This window comes from Dermochelys coriacea, chromosome 2 (genome assembly GCF_009764565.3).
Source record: "Dermochelys coriacea isolate rDerCor1 chromosome 2, rDerCor1.pri.v4, whole genome shotgun sequence".
Classification (NCBI taxonomy): Eukaryota; Metazoa; Chordata; order Testudines; family Dermochelyidae; genus Dermochelys; species Dermochelys coriacea.
The window spans coordinates 235,972,948-235,995,398 of NC_050069.1; the positions used below are offsets into that span (position 1 = coordinate 235,972,948).

Sequence of the window (22,451 nt, forward strand, 5' to 3'; positions counted from 1 at the left end):
ATTCAAGCCTAAGTTAATTGTATCCAGTTTGCAAATTAATTCCAATTCAGCAGTCTCTCGTTGGAGTCTGTTTTTGAAGCTTTTTTGTTGAAGTATAGCCACTCTTAGGTCTGTGATCGAGTGACCAGAGAGATTGAAGTGTTCTCCAACTGGTTTTTGAATGTTATAATTCTTGACGTCTGATTTGTGTCCATTCATTCTTTTACGTAGAGACTTTTACTTGTGGCACCTTAGAGACTGGCAGATTTGTTGGAGCGTGGGCTTTCATGGGCTACAGCTCACTTCATCGGATGCATCCGATGGGGTGAGCTGTGGCTCACGGGGGCTTGTGCTCTAGTGAATTTGTTGGTCTCTAGGGTGCCACAAGTACTCCTTTTCTTCCGATGAAGTGAGCTGTAGCTCACGAAAGCTTATGCTCTAATAAATTTGTTAGTCTCTAAGGTGCCACAAGTACTCCTTTTCTTTTTGCGAATACAGACTAACACGGCTGCTACTCTGAAATATTTCCCCATGGTATTTCTCCCTCCCACCCCACCCCCCACTGTTCCTCTGATATTCTTGTTAACTGCTGGAATTAGCCTGGACACAAATCAGATGTCAAGAATTATAACATTCAAAAACCAGTTGGAGAACACTTCAATCTCTCTGGTCACTCGATCACAGACCTAAGAGTGGCTATACTTCAACAAAAAAGCTTCAAAAACAGACTCCAACGAGAGACTGCTGAATTGGAATTAATTTGCAAACTGGATACAATTAACTTAGGCTTGAATAGAGACTGGGAATGGATGAGTCATTACACAAAGTAAAACTATTTCCCCATGTTTCAGAGTAGCAGCCGTGTTAGTCTGTATTCGCAAAAAGAAAACTCCTTTTCTTATTTCCCCATGGTATTTCTCCCCCCCACCCCACCTCCCACTGTTCCTCTGATATTCTTGTTAACTGCTGAAATTAGCCTACCTTGCTTGTCACCATGGAAGGTTTTCCTCCTTTCCCCCCCCTGCTGTGGGTGATGACTTATCTTAAGTGATCACTCTCCTTACAGTGTGTATGATAAACCCATTGTTTCATGTTCTCTGTGTGTGTGTATATAAATCTCTCCTCTGTTTTTTCCACCAAATGCATCCGATGAAGTGAGCTGTAGCTCACGAAAGCTTATGCTCTAATAAATTTGTTAGTCTCTAAGGTGCCACAAGTACTCCTTTTCTTTTTGCGAATACAGACTAACACGGCTGCTACTCTGAAACCTACCTTGCTTGTCACCATGAAAGGTTTTCCTCCTTTCCCCCCCTGCCGCTGGTGATGGCTTATCTTAAGTGATCACTCTCCTTACAGTGTGTATGATAAACCCATTGTTTCATGTTCTCTGTGTGTGTGTGTATATAAATCTCTCCTCTGTTTTTTCCACCAAATGCATCCGATGAAGTGAGCTGTAGCTCACGAAAGCTTATGCTCTAATAAATTTGTTAGTCTCTAAGGTGCCACAAGTACTCCTTTTCTTTTTGCGAATACAGACTAACACGGCTGCTACTCTGAAACCAATCTCTTTATAGTAATCATGGTTTCCGGTAGATGTGTTTGGTGTTTACTGAGGACTATTTACACTTATATTTGTTTTAATAGGATCCAGATAAGGATATGTACATATGTGAAACTATAGCTATGAATTATACCATTCAAAAGGTGGCATATAAATGAATGGACATACATTTTTCTAGGTGGCTTAGGTCAAGACCAATTTACAAACCCAGTTATATATTGAATATTGTATGTTTAGAAATTTTTATAGTAAAATACCCCCTTTAAGAGTCCTGAATGCATGTAATAGTGTAAAAGTTTTAATATATAATCAACCTTCATAATAAACTCATTTATTAAGATCTCATTATGTAACAGACATATGAGGCTGTCATTAAATGTAATAAATTTATTACACTGATATTTAACTACAACAATAAGTATCATTGTTAAATTCCTCCTCTTAAACACATTTCCTGGAGATTAATTCTATTACAGAATCTTACCACTTACAAAAGTGAAACTAGAGCAATTCTGAGGCTACTTTGCTTTGCCCTAGGGACTAGCCCACCATGAAAAATGATCCCAGGATTGGGGGAGAGGCTACAAAAAGGACATAAGGAAACCTTTAACTTTGCCACCCCAATCTTGCACCATCCACAACTCAGGAAGGTCAAAAAATCTGGCGCTCTCTGTTTGAAACCTCAGCCATACTGTGTTTCTTTTCTCCTCACAAATACGGTTCTAACTAGCTCTCCTCTACCAAAAAAAAAAAAAAAAAAAAAAAAAAAAAAATTTGCCATCCCATGCCATCCCTTTCCCATCATACAAGCTGCCTTTTGTATTAGGCATTGAGTGTTCTTTGGTCCCCTGGTTCTGTGAATTGGGCAAGTGGGTTTTTGACAATAGCTGATTTGCAATATAAAGGAAAGCCTGCTGGAATTCAGCAGCCCCCTCTCCTAAACATGAGACTCCGGGGTGTAAGTGAATAGAGGGAGTATTTAAAAAGCGTAATTTAAATTTACTTCCAGTGCCCTTACTCAGTATGTAAGTCACACTAACTTAGACTCTCACCCACTTACTGACATGTAACCCTCTTACATATCACCTCTGAAGTTGGCCTACTGAGACTGAATTGCTGTAACTTAAATGTCAAGGGCCGGAAGAGAGGAGCATAGTAGGAGGGGGTATGTTAAAGTTGGCCATCCTACTACACATTTTTTATCATACATAGAGACGCTGCTGCACTTTAAGGGACACCATTAACTAAGAAATTCTACTTCTTTCTGAAGGGGTATACCTAGTGTTACAACTACATGTGAGATTATCAAACTAAAAGAGATTAGAGAAAAATATTTTTCTACTTTTCCATTTATTTACTTTCTGCATTTGATATCTTTACTGTTTCCCTTGTGCAGTTAGTCAGTTCCTCTTTTATTTGTGTGGCTCTTTGATACAGCAGTAAGGAGAGAAAATTATTTTTCTTTACATAGGAAATATGATGATAAAACCAAAGAAATTGGCAGGGCAACCCACGGGTAGGTGTTATACCTAAAACTACTTTTCTCACATTTTACTGAAATCTTTGTCAGAAGAGAGAAGGTTCCTGATTTAGATTGAGTGCCTGTATAGAGATAATTGATAAGTAGGTCAATTTATAATAATTGGTTTGTACTAATTAATCTGTGTAGTTTTTAATGCTAAAGAGACTATATGAGTTGACAGTTCTTTCTTATCTGATTTTAGAATGGAAATGTATGCCAGTAGGATTTCTCTTTTAAAGCATCTCTCTCTCCTCACACAATTGCAACTATTTAATCAAATCTATATTAAAGCCTGCTGGGCGAGGTGATGCGTGCCTGTAATCCCAGCTATTTTTGAGAGTCTGAGGCTGGCGGATCACTGAGGGGTTCTGGGCTGTGCACTATGCCAATCAGGTGTCCAGTGCCACAGACTGCCTGGCCAGCGGGTAAGCTGAAGGACTGGTTAGAACAACACGAATGTGATCAGTACTCTCTCTGTGAGGGGTGATGAATCGATTGATCAAGATGATATCAAAGCCTAAGAAATGTAAATGAAATACAGCTTTTAAAAAGATCTTGGTGTGCAGAATATACCCAGTTGCCTTTATAGCGTGTCAGAGAAATTTGTGTCACCAGATAGGTGGATTTTCAGCACTTACTTTGTCCTTGCAAGTTTCAGAGTAGCAGCCGTGTTAGTCTGTATTCGCAAAAAGAAAAGCAGTACTTGTGGCACCTTAGAGACTAACACATTTATTAGAGCATAAGTTTTCATGAGCTACAGCTCACTTCATCGGATGCATTCGATGAAGTGAGCTGTAGCTCACGAAAGCTTATGCTCTAATAAATTTGTTAGTCTCTAAGGTGCCACAAGTACTGCTTTTCTTTTTGTCCTTGCAAGTTTCTTTTAAAATAGGGCCATTATTTTGGTCACAGAAGGTCAATCATCTCAGGAAACAAAATAATGGGCAAAAGACTGAAATATCATCTCTTTTCCTTTATTATGTCTAAATTGTGTCTTCCTTTGAGATGCTTTATTCAATGTTCCACAAAGAACACTGGTAGCTGGATAACTCTGTCAGCTGGGATGCCTAGTAATTCCTTTAAAAATCTTAGCCAAAGAGCATGAAGTCTGTGTGTGTTGTGGCTTGCTTATTTCTGAGTGACTTTGTCTGAGATTCTGCTGATTTGCAGATCAAGAAATGAGTGTGTTTGAATTGCAATTGCACTTCTGTGAGCAAGTTCCGCACTGCTTTATATTACTGCCAAAGGGGTTGCTCAGAGGTCAGTGGGGAGTAAGCATAGGATTTGGCTCTTGAAGACTAAAAACATTGTGTCAAACCTTAAGTAAGATAAAATATGTTAAACTGACAGTAGGCTGATATATGGTTCAACTTTAGTTGAAACATATCTTCTATGCTTTTAGCAGCATGTAATCGTATACAGAAGTTGACTGGTGGGATTCAGCTATGTCTACACAATAAAAGTAGCAAGCTATGTACAAGAACGTTGGTATTCAAGGGTGTATAAAGAGCTGCACTTGGTTTCCTGGAGGTCCAACTTGAAAACAGATTATGTAGCTTGGTGTTCTTATTATGCTTTTTTGTCTTCCCTTTTTGATGATCTTGAACTGATGCCCTCTCATATAAGAACGGCTATGCTGGGTCAGACCAATTGTCCCTCTAGCCCAGTATCCTCTCTTCCGACAGTGGCTGGTGCCAGATGCTTCAGAGGGAATGAACAGAACAGGGCAATTTTTCAAGTGGATAATCCCCTGCCATCCAGTCCCAGCTTCTAAAAGTCAGAGGATTAGGGACACCCAGAGCATGGGGTTGCATCCCTGGCCATCTTGGCTAATAGCCATTGATGGACCTATGTTCCATGAACTTATCTAAATCTTTTTTGAACACAGTTATACATTTCAGATACTCACTCTGCAAAACAACTTGCCTTTGCTAGGGCTGTTTTATAAGAGATGCTTTGATAAGGTTTCACTAAGGTTCACAGAAGAGGTCCAAGAGAACAGTGTGAATGAAAAAGAACTTGTGTAATTTTGTAATATGAAAAGAATTAACTCCCATATCAGATCTTGGGAAATCCCAGCAGCTCTGTAGATTAGCTCTTGCATCACTGTAAATGTAGCTTTTTAATAGTGCATTTAATGCAATAACCACCCATTTATATAGCATCTCATTTCCAGGACTTCATCACTGGGGACACTATAGCTTGGACCTCATCGCTGGAAGAAACAGCAGAAAATCTTTATGACCGTTGTATCAGATTAAAAGAAATGGAGAATAACTACGTTTCATACCTACTCCCCATTAACAACATTGCCAGAGGAATTTTGCTTTTTAAAAATATCCTCCTCCCCCAAACCCGTTCCTGTCCTTCCCTTGAGTTGAGACCTTTTGAAGCATTGGGAAACTGCTGCTTCCCTTCCCAGCCTGGCTGCAACTTTTAGCAGCACTCCTGTAGGTAACAGGGCTTCGTTTAAATGAAAACACCTCTCGCACTATATAAACAATAACGTACAGTACAGAGCTGATTTAAGTTCAGCAATTTCAGTTGCTTGAAGTAGGAACTATTTTAGATGGAAAGGGAGGGAGGGAGGGGGCTGCTGGAGAGGAAAAAATGTCTCATTTAAAGCTGCTTCCTCCACTTATTCCAGGAACCAGGGCTCCTCTGTCAGCCACAGTTTGTGGACCAAAGAATGGAGGGAGGAGAGGGTCTCCTAAAAAAAGACATTTAAATAATTAAACTATCAGTAAACATATTCAAAATAGTAGTGGGAAGTGTTTATAAATGTTTCCCTATTGTTTCCTCTTGTCTACTCACTAGCAAATACTGTCCTTAATGGAAGAATGCAGTGGGTGAATTTAAAACAACATTTTACTGCACCATGGTCTTCCCTGCCAGTGGGAAATACCACGAACACAGAACTGACAAGTGTAGCCAGCGTCCATGGTAAATGTACAGCAAGTACCATTTAAAATGGAAATTTGTATCTTCAGATAAAATTTGTGATAAAGTGCTTTTAACAAATATATATAGAGAGAATTCTTTTTATAGTAGTAATAAGCCCACAGTAGAATCTGCATTATGTAGGTCATTGGTGCACTCCTCAAGCAGTTGAAGGCCTTGTTGTCTTTGGCCTCATGCCCCACAATGCACCCAAGCTGTTGCCTTCAAATGCACACCTTGCTTAGTGCTCTGTTTGTAAACCCGTATCCCCAGGAATTTGTGGCTGTTTATCCCGTTTCTGAGCAGGTGCCCTGCATGCTGTAAGGCTTAAGTATGTAGGCCAAAGGTCTGTTTCTCTTTCAAAGACTTGGAACTACTTACATTTGCTGCCCTGGCTCAGGGGTGACATCAGTACGCCTGGCTACTGACATTTAAAGGCAGTAACTTCAAGATGGGACCCAGAAGGCCACTCAGAAGCTGTGTTACACATCCACTCCTTCCTGCTGGCTGCTTCGGTTACAGTCCTAATAGGCAGGTTATTAAATTGTACCCTGCATGTACAGTCTTCACTTCTGATTTGAAAAAGTGCTCAACTATATTGCAGGCCTCTGCCCCCACATCCAGGCACACACACTCCTGTTCTTCCTCCTTTGAAGTACTCGCCAGAATAGTTGTGAGCCATCCTGGAATGCACCTTCATCAGACACCAAAGCGAAGATTACATGAAGATTATCTGATGTAGGTGGGAAGGTGTTGGGTTGGAACAGAGATCTGGATGGACTCAGTCTCATGATAGGCAACTTAGCACTCCCCTGCTCTTCAAGAAGCTTATCCAGTGTTGCAGAAAGCTCTGATAGAGGACCATGAATGCTGCATTTGTCTGTCTGATCTATCTAAGCACCTGTCCTGTGTTTGTGGCTGATATATGATGGCTTGTGGTATGCTGAAGCACAAGCCTTGTGGCAGCCTTAACCACACACCGCTTGGACTTTGCTGCTTTCTGACCCAGCCATACATTTTGGGGTTTCATATAAAATCTGTATTGTTTTCTACAGCATTAACATTCTCATGCTACAGACCTTGGCCCCAGTCCCCTTTTGCCTGACTTAAAGCTGTCCCAAAGGGGCTGATGAGGATCCCCCTTGCACAGGAGAGTCCACAGGAGATGGAAAGCCTATGTAACATGCTCTAAGTGACTTGCGCTTGAGCCCCATCTTTCTCCAGCATAGGGGAGGTTCTGGTGATCCTTGCCAAGTTGGCTGCTCTAATTTTTACCCTGTGAGAGGGTGAGCTGGGCCTTTAACAAGAGTGCCAGTCAGGGCATCAACCTGTGTTGTGTTTCTTTGCTCATTATGAGACTCTGGGGGGAAGGATCATATTACTGAGTGCATGACCCTCCCACCCCCTGCCCTCAGCTGGCAGCCATGAGGGCTGGATGAAAGAACTTTTAAAAAAGTTTCCATGGGCCACAGTGGGGAGGTTCTCGGGCTGCAGATGCCCACGGGCTGGGACTTTGAGACCCCTGGTCTAAAACATCTTTCCTCCACTTGCTTGTAGGAATCTTCAGTTGGAATCCATGCAGACTCTTCCTCTGCTGAAATCACTGCTAGCCAGCTGTCAACTAACTGATTAACCAACTGATTAACCAATCACTCAGTTAAGTCACAAGTGTATAGATTTAAAGAAAACACAAAATTGAGAACAACAAAATATAAATGACTCTTTCCCCTTTACTATATTTAAAGAAAAGTTGGTGAATCATATTATTTGAGACAATTTAACTAGCACAGCTTGGCTAAAATCAAAACAACATTCAAAGCATACAATTAAAACAAGTTATTTTTCTCTCCCAATTTCTCCTTGCTATAATTAACATTGCCCATGCTTCCCTGTTAGAGAGTTAACAATATCACTAACCTGCTGCAAAATGCTTCAGAGTTAGGGATAACAGCCTGCTCTGCTCCTGGGCTCAGCTTCTCTCAACTCACGCAAGATACTTGACCCATAGTAAAGCAGCTGCCCTGACTGCTTGCCCTCATGGAGTCTGACTCCTGCAACAGGGAACCTATTGGAACAGACCCAAAACTACCACACCCAATTCAAGAAGTTTCTGGATAGGGAGTGCTAAATCTGCCTACAAAATAAAAACTGGTTCAGCGTCTGACACACTGTCGTAGGTTGTTCTGCAGCACAGCCTCTAAAAAGTCAAGGCTGTCCCAGATACCAGGTACCAGGATTGTTTACCTTTACACTAAGAAAGTTCGCAAGGCACCAAAGTCTGCATATGGTGTGTGTCCAGGAAGACTTCACAATGTTTGTGCTGTGGGCCCTAAAATCCTTATGAGGTTGTCAAAAACAAAGAAGCATGTTAGCAGAGCCTATGGCAGTTCTATATGTGCTAAATGTGTCTGTGACAGAATCAAATGAGCTTTCCTTATTGAGGAAAAGAAGATTGTTGTGAAAGTGTTGAAGGCTCAAACACAGAGTCAGAAGTCTAAGTGAATCTCTTTGTATTGTCTGCCTAATAAATTAAAATTCAACTAAAAAAAAAAACAAAAAAAACCCCACAATGATCCCAGACACAACTCTCTCCTACCTCCCCCCAACAGGTCTCTTAAAGAGATATCTCCCTATTAGGCACATTGGTTACACATCCATGCTGATGACGGGTTCTGCTTGATAATGATCCAAAGCTGGGACTGACACATGTTCATTTTCATCATCTGAGTCGGATGCTACCAGCAGAAGGTTGTTTTTCTTTTTTGGTGGTTCTTTTCTGTAGTTTCCACATCAGAGTGTTGCTCTTTTAATACACCTGAAAGCATGCACCATACCTCATGCCTCTCAGATTTTGGAAGGGACTTCAGATTCTTAAACCCTGGGTTGAGTGCTGTAGCTATCTTTAGAAATCTCACATTGGTACCTTCTTTTTGTTTTATCAAATCTGCTTAAAATGAACATCTGCTGGGTCATCATCTGAGATTGGTATAACATGAAATATATGGCAGAATGCAGGTAAAACAGAGAAGGAGACGTACAGTTCTCCCCCAAGGAGCACAGTGACAAATTTAATTAAAGCATTTTTTTTAAATGAGCATCATCAGCATGGAAGCATGTCCTCTGGCTAAAGCATGAAGGGGCATACGAATGCTTAGCATATCTAGCGCGTAAATACCTTGCAATGCTGGCTACAAAATGCCATGCAAATGCCTGTTCTCTCTTTCCAGTGACATTATCAATAAGAAGCGGGCAGCATTATGTCCTGTAAATGTAAACAAACTTGTTTGTCTTAGCGATTGGCTGAACAAGTAATAGGACTGAGTGGATTTGTAGGCTCTAAAGTTGTACACTATTTTGTTTTTGAGTGCAGTTATGTAAGAAAAAAAATCTTCATATGTAAGTTGCACTTTTATGATAAAGTACTTGTATGAGGTGAATTGAAAAATATTTGTTTTTACCGTGCAAATATTTGTAATAATAATATAAAGTGAGCACTGTACACTTTGTATTCTGTGTTGTAATTGAAATCAATATATTTAAAAATGTCCAAAAATATGTAATACATTTCAATTGGTATTCTGTTGTTTAACAGTGCAATTAAAAGTGTGATTAATTTTTAATCATGATTAATATTTGAGTTAATTGCGATTAATCAACAGCCTTAGTTTTTATGTCAATATTTAATCAAAATGATATATAGCCCTGGACACATTTTATATGGAAGTTACCACTGCCATACCAAAATTTAACATACTCTAAAGTATTATATCTTAAACTGCTCCAAGGCTTGTTAAGCTCATGGAAAGACCTCTCTGGACTATAGTGGGTTTTGGATCATGCCTGTAGTTCCTTCCTTCTTGAAAGATCCCATGGGGCAAAGATGCACAGAAATCACTTCATCCACCAGAGAAAAGCATTCACTGAGTTGGAACATTATAGCTGTTCAAAATTTCACAGCAACACTTTACAACATTTAGGGAGAAGGTAAAGAATACCTTATCCAAATGAAACTGTAGGGGGGATTTAGAATATAATTATTTGTATTTCAATTTGGTCAAGACACCAGCTTGTGAAAAGTGCCATAGGCTCTTTAGTAGCCACAAATGGTTGTTACCTGGTTTTACACAGGGCTTGAAAAACCCCCTGAAGTGATGAGTAGGAAAATCTCTCTGGCAAGTGTGGCATGACTTTCTACAGAATTTGTCACTTTAACAAAGTTTCTAACTCTTATGGTTACAAAGATAACTTTTCAAATGTAAGCTGACACAGTGATATCTTCCTGAGTAAACAGACACACAGCTCCACTGCCAGGACTGCTCTTCATAACTTCGCAAGTTACAAAAGTGTGAAATTAGCAAACTTGGTTAGTTTCACTATTGCACTCCAAAATTCTTCAAGCAGCAGTGAAACAGTTAGGAATCATGTCAGTTTCGCCCTTTTGTTACTTAGGAAAGTTCTAAACAGCAGTAGAAGCAAGCACTGAAGTTTTTCATGGGGGAAAGATAGAGTATGGGAGATCTGTCCTCTCCAGGTCTCCTGACTGTTACAAGTACTGTAATAGGAAGAAGAGAAAAAGCTCCTCAGAGCACTTCATGCATATCCGGCAGCTGTGAGTCAGAGGCTGAAACTAATGAAGTTTCCAGGAAAAATCACCACATTCTCCTTCTTCCCAGCAGCTTGGTGGGTGAGGTAGACTTCCAATCAGGGCACTGACCCAGACCTCACTGATGGGGAGAAGAATGCCACTTCTCCTCGTCTTTGCCCACCTCTGGGCCAGAGGTAGATAGAAAACTAAGGCCCGCAGGCCACATCTGACCTGCGGGGCTGTCCTGCCCGGCCCTTGAGCTCCCTGCTGGAGAGGCTAGCCCCTGGCCCCTCCCCTGTTGTCTCCCCTTCCCCGCAGCCATGCTGTTGCATGGGCAGAGCTCTGGACGGCGGGGCCTCACACTCCTGCAGGGCAGCGCGTCTGGCTCTGGCCAGGCAGTGTGGCTGCCCGACATGCTGCTCTGAGCGGCATGGTAAGGGGGCTGGGGGTTCTGGGGGGCAGTCAGGGGACAGGGAGTGGTTGGATAGGTGTGGGAGTCCTAGGGGGCCTGTCGGGGCGGTTGGATGGGGCGGAGGTTCTGGGGGGGGGCAGTCAGAGGATGGGGAATGGGGAGGGGTTGGATAGGCATGGAAGTCCCGGGGGGGCTTGTTGGGGGGGCAGGGGTGTGGATGGCAGTTGGGGCAGTCAGGGGATGGGAGGGTTGGTTAAGGGTGGGGGGCCCTGGAAGGGGGCAGTCAGGGGACAGGAAGCAAGGGGGTTGGATAGGGGATGGGGTGCCAGGGGGCCGTTAGGGATGGGGGGTCCCAGGAGGGGGGAAGTCAGGGGACAGGGAGCAGGGGGGGTTGGATAGGGGCAGGGGATCCTGTGAGGGGGGGGTCAGGGGACAAGAAGCAGAGGGGTTGGATGGATGGGGAGGATTCTAAGGGGGACAGTCGGGGTGGGAAGTGGGAGGGGTCGGATAGGGGGTGGGGTCAGGCCTTTTGGGGAGGCACAGCCTTCCCTACCCAGCCCTCCATACAGTTTTGCAACCCCAATGTGGCCCTCAGGCCAAAGAGTTTGCCCATCCCTGTTCTGGCAAATGGATTTAGTGTCATTGCTAGTTGACATCTGGTAGCATTTTCTAACTCTGGTTTATGTCTCATTTGAAGAGAGCACCTCAGGGAGAATAGGGCATCCAAATGTCAGGGGCATTTGTTCCATACCAGCGGGGAGAAAGGGTTCCACCTAGTGTGATAGCCAGTACCACTTCCCAAAGAAACTCAAGAGTTGTTAACGTCAGCTAAATTGTAAGCGGGTGCAATCCTGCTTAGTTTTAGAATCTGACTGGATCACTGGAGGTGTGTGGCTGCAGGCCATTATACTTACCATAGTTTTATTTAGGCTTCCTTCTGCATTCTATAGTTGTCCAAAACCAGATCTGCAAATGAGATAAAATTTGCATTACTGTGCTGTAGGAGCCTATAATGAGAGAGCCAAGGTATCTGGCTTCTCTGTGACTGCAGGCACATATGTACTTCTGACACAAGTGTGAGTCACACCGCCGCTCTGCCGCGGTTCTCCAATAGTAGAATTTCCATGTTTCAAGTCCTCTGCCTCTGAATGCCTCATAAGAACAGAACAATCACAATGTGTGGTGTGAAGAGCACAGATGTTTACAGATCTTCATGAACATGCCATAAGTAAGTCTCATTCTGAAATTATAGACCCCTTTAAAAATGTCAAAAATTTCTACCAATATATTAGCAAACCAGATCTGGTGTCGAGTGGGCCCAGTCATATTTTACATATGCAAAGTATTTTCAGGAGCACTTAGTTGCCTGAGGAAATACTTTGTGCTACAAATTTGTATACATAAAAATAAACAAGAAGGGTCGTTAACATTTTTAGGCATTTGCATTGAGTTCTCCATCAACTTTAAATGAACAAATTTTATTATTGGGTTGGATATTTGGTATTTTTACTTTAAGCAATATGAAATAGTTACATATATATATATAATGCAGAAATAAAAACCCTGCAACACAGAGCTTAACCCTGATACATCAAGGATCAAATGAATGCAATCATTCTGCTTTTCAGAATAAATAAACTCTTCCAAATCCATTCTCCATTTCAGCTCTGTTTCTCTGTGTGCACACAGACAAATGCATGCTCTGAGAAAGTTTAAAAAAAAATTAATACAACCCTGTGTGCAAAAATCCCCTCACCCCCAGGAGGAAAATGTTAGGGCCATGAAGAAAATCTCACACTCAAAATTCTGAATGTAGAATTGCCTGAGCCATCTGTACCATTAGCTTCTGCCATAATGCCTGAGATATTTAATTCTCCTTATCTTATCGTTCGCATTGGTCACCATTAAAAACTTGTAGGCAAGTAACCTTTTTCAGTTTTTACAATACTAACCATACTTATTATAAGGAATACCCTGAATACTAAGGGCACTATTATCCAATTAAGAAAGTAAAAATTGGAAAGCTTTCAAGGCTAACAGTTGTATAAATATGGTTGCTAAGGGAGGAAGGATGGCACAAGACTGGCAGTCATGAAATCTGGGTTCTGTTCCCAGCTCTAACTTGTACTTCCTCTGTGATGATGGGCAAGTCACTTAATCACTCTGGCCAAGATCCTGCGTTGGTGTCCGCTTAGTCCCCTTGTTTTCAATGGAGCTTCATTGGCTTATGCCAGCTTAGGATCTTGCCCTCTGTGCCTTAGTTTCTCCATCTATCTTGGGAGGCAAAACATATGAATATTTATAACACACTTTCGTGAGCTACAGCTCACTTCATTGGATGAAGTGAGCTGTAGCTCACGAAAGCTTATGCTCAAATAAATTTGTTAGTCTCTAAGGTGCCACAAGTACTCCTTTTCTTTTTGCGAATACAGATTAACAGGGCTGCTACTCTGAAACTTATAACACACTTTGAAATCCCTAGTTTGAAGCTGCAAAGCATCTTTGTTCAGACATAAAATCGAACTGTCCAATTCCATCCTCAGATACACCTAAGTAGTTCTCATTGAAGTAAATGGGAACTGTGCATCCATAACTGAAGGCAGAGGCCAGTATACAGTAGTGCTGTTCCACATCTGCATTACATTGTTAGCTGCAGTTCATGGGAGCTTAATACTAGTCCTCAAGGCATTTTGATACATTTGACTCAGACTTTAAAAATTAAACATGAGGCAACAAGTCCAGTGACATGCTGTGTACCAAACTATAATCATTACAAATCCCATACTGAGATCTCAGAAAAGAGAGACATAACAAAATATGGTTTAAACATTTAGGGTGTAATCCTAGCTCCATTAAGGATAATGGCAAAATTTCCACTAAATTCAATGGGGATGTGCTTTCTCCCTCAATGTACTTAGTACCATTTACTTACCTGTCAAGTAATGAGTACAGGATTCCATGTTTGGAACGTAATACAAGCCTGATACACCCCCTCACCCCCTGGGGGTGGGGGAGAAGTGCGGCACAACCCCATGGTCAAGTTGGAAGGGCTGCCCTGCGTCTCAGGGCAGCACAGCTTCTTGGCCTTAGTCCTTACTATGACCCTTGCTCTCAGGGCAGTGTGGCCTAATGGTCAGAGTCAATACTACAGCTCTTGCTGTCGGGGTAGAGCAGCCCAATGCCAGAGTCAGTGATACAGCCCTTGCTCTCAGGGCAGCGTGGCCTAGCAGCCAGAGACAATAATAATGATGAGTGGGGCCACCACCTCGGGGTGGGTGGTGGCCAGGATAAGGGAACTTGGGCCCGCCCTCTCCACTAGGTCCCAGTCGGATGTGGGGTTGCCTGCTACCAGCTCACCAGGGCTCCAACCAAAACACACCAAAGCCTTGGTCCAGTTCTATAACTGTTTCCTCGCAAAACTTCCCTGGGTTATTTCCTACCCAAGTCTCTGGGGTTCTCTGGTCTCTCCCCTCTCGGTAACGTCCCATGTCGGTGTGTTGGGGTCTGTCTCCGACTGGCTGGCCTCCACGTCTTGGAATGCAGGCAGTCCTCCCTCAGGAGCTAGTGACACACCTCCTTCCCCACTGGCAGTCGGGGATGTGTGGCCTCCTCAGCTAAGAGAGAATTGTTGGTGCTGTGGCAAACTCCTGGGACAGTGTAGGTCGTGTCCAATCTGATGTCACTCTAAGTGTGACTGTTCTACTTTTGCTCCCCTTCCCCTGTTACCCCTTCTGTCACGTTTGGAATATGCCACAAGTCTGTGTTCTGGTTTATTTTGATTTTTTTTACTTCAGTATTGTTTCATGTGATTTCATCTCCTTCTCTTGTACAAGAGGAACACTGACAAATGTCATAAAATAATTGCTTCCGTTAATAAGCATTCATTTTAGAGGTCTGCATTGTTTGTGGATCCAGAAGAATGGGAATAATTGATTTACTGTATTTAATGTACATTAAGGGACATACTGTTTTCAATGCTGATGTGAATTTCATTAATGCTAGCTAACTGGAGTTATATATACTAGTTAAAGGGAAATAGACACTAATGTTCATAAGCTAAAGAATAATTATTTATTATTACTGTATAGAGATTGAATGATTTAATTTAGCAGATATATTCCTTTCAAAATGTATTTCTATTCCATTTTTATGTATTTCAAATGGGAGTTCATTTAGTGTCCTTTGGGACATAAAATAATATGAAAACCTGTGTAAAACTGCAATATAGTTTTGAAAAAAAAAGGGCAGACTTTGCCTCAAGTGTTGTCATATGAGAGAAGAATATTCTGTTCTACACAACGCTCCATTACAGTGCATCTTCTCCCTTACTCCCCATTTTGTCTTAGTCCTGTCTAAGGCTCTGATTCTGCAGGCACTTGCACATGTACTTACCTTTAAGCAAGAGTAGCAGTATCGGCCTCGTGGGACTACCGCTTAAAAGTTAAGCACCTGTGTAAGTGTCGACAGGAGCAAGGCTAAGAGTATTAACCAAAAGCTTGTCTTCACTACTATGCTACATCGGCGCAACATAATTGACGTAATCACTCCACCTCAACGAGAGGTGGAAGCTATGTCAGCAGGAGAGCATCTCCCACTGACATAGCATGATGTAGACACCTCTTTAAGTTGATGTAATTTAGGTCACTCAGGAGTGTGGTTTTTTCACACCCATGAGCGACAATAGTTACATCAACTTTAGAGTTAATGTAAACAAGTCCCAAATGTGTTAAAGGGGAAGCAATATTCATTATTAGACACTTGGACGCAATGGCTATAGTATAGTTATGCTAGATGCTAGATGGCTATATGACCAAAGGTTGAAGAGGTGAGGAGAGTTGATAATTGGCATTGGTTATCTTCGTAAGCAATGTTCTTGTTTTTTTAATGTACCTGGACTTAGGATAAAAGAACAGAGGTTGGTTTTCAGACTCTGAATTAAATAAAATGGACAATCAGAAGAGTCATGGTTATACAGATATACATTGATCAAAAGAAAATTAAGGCAAGCTGCAGTTCAAGGGGGGTCATTAGATAGTTATGTGATGCTTTCTCTAAACATGAACATTCTGTCCCTGAAGTGCTCTTTCCTGCTCAGTGTTTCAATATTCATTGTATTTCAGACACAGAAAGCATATACAATGAGTACTGTACTCCACATCAATTGCTTCTGCCTGGAAGGTATTACGGGAATAGTTTCTGTGCTCCAGGAAGAGTAGCCACACCCCTGTTAGCCAATTACTGTACTGGTGTTCTGCCTCCTTGGTGTTCTAACAAGCAGTGGTAAATGTTAGTTGCTGCTGGCCAAGACGAACTGAGCTGTTTCAGAACTACAGTATGTATTTCTTGTTAGAATCAAAGAAAATGAGAAGTCTTGAAATAACAACACACTTGGTAATAATGAGGTGAGTCACCACCACATGATTAGTATCATAAGATTCTCTTTTATAATTTTAAATTAGCGTCTCTATGTTAAAGAGAAGAGTTGGGTAATTTTTTTTTCTCTTTGAAGGAGAGACTTTCAAGTTTACTCTTATCAGATTTTTGGGAAAGCTGAAACGCTAATTGCAGACAAAAGGAGATCATATAACCAAACTTTGGTCCATCCAGTTTTCAGTCTGGCATTCATATCCTGTAAACATTATTGTCTCTAATTGCTTGTCTAATTCTCTCTTAAATATCTTCACAGATTCACCTTCTGCTGCAGCTCATAACAAACAGCCCCTTCCACATCAATGATACCTTCATAAAGATATCGTACTTGTATTCCCTTAATACCAGCCCTTTTCTTTACTTCAGTTCATACTCTCTTAATTTTGACTCTATCGGTTTTGTAACTTCCATTCCATTCTCTTCCATTCTTTATCACTCGTAATATATACACCTTAATCACGTTCCTTTTTAATCTCCCCTTATCTAATTCAAAATGGGCCCAACCATTGAAATTCAAATGCAGATTTTAAACCACTCCAAGTTTGGCAGTTGCTGAGACCCATTAAAGCAATAAGTCCCAGCAGTAAATTCAGATTGAGATATTAAGGCATTAAGTATGTCTCAGACCATGACACCATTACTTCTATTTCCCTGTGTATTCAGTCTCTTCTTAGATAATGTCCAACCTTTCCAGTTTTCTCATCAGCATAGTAGACTGTACCTTTGTTTCTAAAATATATAAAATTGTGGTTGAGATTCATATAACAAGGAGATTTTAAAATTATTGAATCTTCTCTACCTTTCGTCTACAAGGATCCAATTAGCTCTACAAAGTGCTTTGGATCAGGAACCATCTTTTATTCTGTGTTTACTCAGTGCCTATCATAGACTCTGTATCTCGGATACTTATATGGCCCCAGTTACCGTAGTTCCTGAACACCTCTCAACCTTTAATGTATTTATCCTCACAACGTCCCTGTGAGGTTGGAAATTATTCCTATTTTATAGGAGGAACTTAGGCACTGAGTCTAAGGGTCAGATTTTAAAGGTATTTAGGCACCTTACCTCCACTGACGCAATACACACATCCAGTTCCAAACACCCAACAACCTTATGTAAAGTTACCAAATTTTGCACATCTCCCTGGTCTGTTTAGGGTAGGTGTATTGGCTGTAAGCTAAAGTTCATGGTTACAGGCTAAATCATTGCAAATAACCATATATATGTTACATGGGTATGTATATTTTATTTCACTGAAACTGCAGAGGGAATTCTAAATAGAAGAGATTGTAGCAAGTCTTCACTGAAAGTGTTTTCTTCATTTTTACTCCATTTTCATATAAACTCTGACTACAGAAGCTTGTCCTCAGGCTTTTGTGCATTGGCCAGCAAGTTTTCACTGAAAGCAGCTAGATATGTAAGGGCCCTTGCAGTAATATTGTGCTCACACGAGCATAGCCACAAAGCCATCTATTTGAAGGCTGTTGCTTTTTTTTTTTTTTGGCAGTATTTCAAGCTTGGCAATACTTTCCTAGAATTGCATACTTAGCCTTTGTTGATAAAAAATCCATTTGACTTATTTTCTTAGAATGGCTCATCATTTAGGTGGATGTTATCTGTTCAGTGGTTCATCATCACATGTTCAGCTCTAAGAGTTCCTAATTCAATCCTGTTACAGTAGTGAACCTAGTACATTTAGTGTAGCACTTGGCAGTTGATGACAGTTTTGAAATGAATGTTTAAGTGAAGTCATTGAACATGTCAAACTGTCCCATAAAACAAAAATGAAGCGTTTGAGCAATGAGTCCTACATTTTATAAACATGGATTCAATAAATGATTCTTCATGGATTATTGGAACACCATTGAACAGCTGCTCATATAAACAATCTCCCTTCCTTCCTGCCTGGTGCCCAGGGAGATCTTTTTAAAGTGCATGTGACAGGATGTCAGGTTCCAGATCCCTGCATGGAGATACTGCTGTTCTGCTGACTTATCCACCACCCAGAATGGGTGGATTTCATTAGATCCCAGCTCAGGAGGATAAAAGATGAGGCATCTCTAATATGAGAAGAGAGGGTATGGGGTGAGATGGGAGATTTTGCAGAGGGGACACTCTAGAAACAGTCTTGCTGGGAGAAAGCTGAGGTTAAGGTTAATTCCTTGTTAAGAATAAAAGAAAGGAAACTGCTAGGCAAAGGGATGAATTTTGGATACTGTAGACATGCATGTATCCTCAGTGCATCATAATACCAAGCACTGCAGGAGTGATGCTTTCCTCTTATCTAATGCACCCACCCACACAAACTCATTAATTAGAGTCCATACAACACAATCACTAAAAATCAAAGAAATCACCCCTTAAGCAAAAACTAATATCTGTACAAGGGTCTATGCACATGCCTTATCTCCCAGTCACCCTTCTGTGCAGAGACTCAGACTGCTCAGCTCCCCAGCAAAAATTCACTTTGAATTCCAAAATCTAAGCATTCATAATACACACATCCAGTTCCTCATGATTGCATTCAGATGCACAGCCTGAATTATGACCTCATAACTTTTTGGGTAAAAAACTCAAGTCTATTTTATTAACACTTTTAAAAAATGTTAATGAATTAGTATGGGAGAAAAGGTGAACCCTTGCTTTAAGAATCAGAGCTCACTGAAGTCACTGGAAAGACTCCCATTGATTTCTGTGGGTTTTGAATCAGTCCCTTTGCATGCAGCAGCACAGCCTTCACTCTGGAGCCACTTAAGGGTTCCATAATTACCTTCTCAAGTAACATTCAGTCCACTGTACAACAAAATCATACACACTGACATTGCTCTGGTATGTCTCATACTCCTCCATCTTATGTTTGATTTGACAGGGTGGCTGTAACAAATGCTGAATGGCCCCAGGGTAGGACATTTGCATCCTCAAAAGCTTTTGAACTTCCTCCCACTTTTATCAGAAGCTCCTCATAAAAATCTGCAAAGACACTACATTATCCTCTTTCTAATCCTTCCTTAAAACTCACATCTGTCATGATGCCTACACAGCATTCAGCAGTGACTGTGCAGCTAGTTCACGGTGACTGCTGCTTGTTAAACCACTCATAATGATCTTGCTGATCACTTGTGCTCCCCACATCTGTCTCTTGTATCCACCTGTTTTCACTTGTCATTTACTTTGACTGCAGGCTCTTTGGAGCAGAGACTGTGTGGACACTGTTTAGCACAACAGGACCCTGATCTCTGACTGGAGCCTGTTGGTACTGATTCAGTACAAATAAATGATATAACACATTAATTTTTCTCTAGTCCTCATTCAGAAAGGTTTCTTGGTTGCTAGAATTCCTGTTTGACTTACTGCGTTTTATCATGATTTTTTTGAGGTTTAACAAAGCAATTCCTGTTGGGGAAACACAAGTGAAAGGTTAAAGAAGTAGCCAATAAAACCTATACGTAATGGATTAGGGGATTGAATTCTGGCTCATCTCTGTATGAAGTAAATGCACATTATAAAGGTAAGCATTAACTCACAAGGACCATAGTTATAGTGGATAAACATGCATCTTAGTTTCATTGTGCAACATGAAATAAAGGCCTATCTTCTCTTTTTGTTGCTGCTGAAGTCGTAAATGTGTAACATGACTGTGTGTTCCTTCATTCTTCACTTCAGCAGAAAAGGAACCGTTCAGTCTATTTGGTATTATGTTTTGCAGTGGAAGATAAATGAGGCATCACTGAAGATTCATTTGGTGCTTGAGGTCTCTGGAATATATTGCCTTACTTGTTTACATCAAGTCCAGCCTCTGTGCTGAGGCAGGACCAAATAAACCTGTATAAATATGTAAGGCAATAGGTTTTGAGCCAATTTGTCGCCTTTTGTTTGTTGTTCTCCTCATGCTAAATTAATGCATCTTTTAAATGGGTATGTAGAGTTTGGGATCTTTAGTTTAGGATTTGTATCGCTTAAGACCTGATCCACAGGCCACTGAAATCAATTAAAAGACTCCCACTGACTTCAGTGATCTTTTGAGTAGGCTCAGGAGTCCTGCTGGTCCTCAGCGCCAGGAAAAAAGAAAGAGGATTCAAAGATTACACCACATCTATGAAGCTGTATGATGGTTGTGTTGCCACTGTCCGCAGGGTGGACCGAGGATGGGGGAAGATATGTGCTGCTCACTGCTGCTAGTACTTTTCCTGATGCAGTTCCTCCAAACTGTTCATGTACTTCTTGCTAAGTTTCCTGGATCTGAGATCTTTGTTTGTTTTTAGCCCTACCTTGCAGATTGTCTTTCATAAATCCCTAAGCTCTTGCCTCCATAAAGCAAAGTCATATTTTTAATATGTATTATATAGTAGGCAGGTGTAAAAAAAATAGTTTTAGGGGGAAATTATAGGTTGTCATATAGCATTTAAAGCTACTGTGAAATAATTAATTCCAGTCTAGACTGACAGTACTTTTAAGAGCAGGATGGGGACTCTCACTCCCTGCTTCTCTATGCACCTTCTATAACCATAGCTCCCCTGTACTGAGAGACTCCCTAACCTGCATCTGCATAGAATAAACGCTGGGTAAGACTGGCAGATTTAATATTGTCTCTGTTTTAAAGTGCTTTATCATATAGTCTATTGTGTCTCAGTAGTGCTTTATAGATTAAACTGCTATGTTTAAACAGGAAAGAAACAAATCTTTGACTATCCATAGGTCCAAACTGTCAATCTTACTTTGGTCCTTTTAAGGCCCAAACTTCTCTTTATATGAGAGGATAATGATAAACTATGTGCATAAATCTGCAGTACTATTTGTGTGGGCAGGAAGAAAATTCTTTCAGAATGCTACATTGACAGCCACAACACTTTTTTTTTTTTTTAACTCTGATGCCACATTGTAGGAGCAATGGTCTTGGGTTTTTTTAAGTTCACTTTTCACTGAGATAATACAGTGAGGTGTTTTGCAGACTGAGTAGTTTGGGAAATGTTTAACTATAAATAACTTCTGTCTTTCTGAAATAACTCCCTTTGATCATGTATTGTTATTTTGCCATTTCAAACTCCATTTTGGAGATAGAACAAAAGCCCTGTCAGAAAAAAATGTTATTTTTGGGTCTTTCATTGGTAATTTGTGTGATGCAGTTTGGATATCTGGGGGAAATCAAGGTTGATGCTGTTTCCTACTTCCTTCTGGTTAAACTCGACAATAGTTCTTTCCCATTATATCGAGCAGCATTCCTACTGGTGGCAGTCAGGGACCAGTTTGGTCCCAGTTGCAAGTTAGAGCAGCCTCAGGGAGCACTTGGCAGGAATGGTCTGCTAAAGACTGCTCTGCCAGCTTACGTGGGCCATAGCACACTTGAGTCTCCAACTGTCCTCAGAATGCTTCTACACTGTGTGGACCTGGAGCAAATAATACCGAGAGAGTCTGATGTGTCAGCTTTATGCATGGGAATCCCAGCTAGCTCTTTAAGCTATCTTAACATCCCCTTTGGACTGGAGCAGCCAGTGAGAATGGAGCAGGAGCTGGGATTTGGCCCTGCAATAAAAGTTCCAATAGAATGCTGACATGGCTTTCTAAAGTGGACATTTTCAGTGAAATGACTGGGAATCACGAATGGATTGGATGCCTTTGTGGTCATGGGCCAGTGCTGTCCTTAATCCTCTTTGGCCTAAACAGAGTTTCAAACATGAAGCAGAGAGTCTGGGGTTCATGAATACTGGGTAAGGTAGAAAGAGGCATTTCATAGGGTTTTTTTTTAATCCCTCTAGCCTCTTCTCAGCAGGCAGTCTGTTGCATTATATTTTGGAGATTTCACTATTCGGTTCATAGAAGAGATGAGTCAACTTCAGGCTTTGTGTTTTTAGCTGTCTTTTATGTGGAATCCTGGGCTGCTAGGGAAGACAAAAATCAGTATTTTGTATTTATTAATTGGTTGCTTTTAGACATAGATATTTCTGTCTTAAAATAGTGTTGTTGTTTGCAGAATTATAAGGGTTGGGTTGCTTGGAGAGTAAATGCTCTGTTACAGCAGTTGCAG

General features: G+C 41.1%; 1 protein-coding gene and 1 pseudogene across 19 annotated transcripts in view; both read left to right on the forward strand.

The window, feature by feature from the left end:
- Window positions 1-22,451, forward strand: part of KIAA1217 (KIAA1217 ortholog) — a 528,161-nt gene that overhangs the window by 314,058 nt on the left and 191,652 nt on the right. The gene's annotated exons all lie outside the window — the stretch shown is intronic.
- On the forward strand, window positions 8,148-8,878 carry LOC119852140 (annotated as a pseudogene).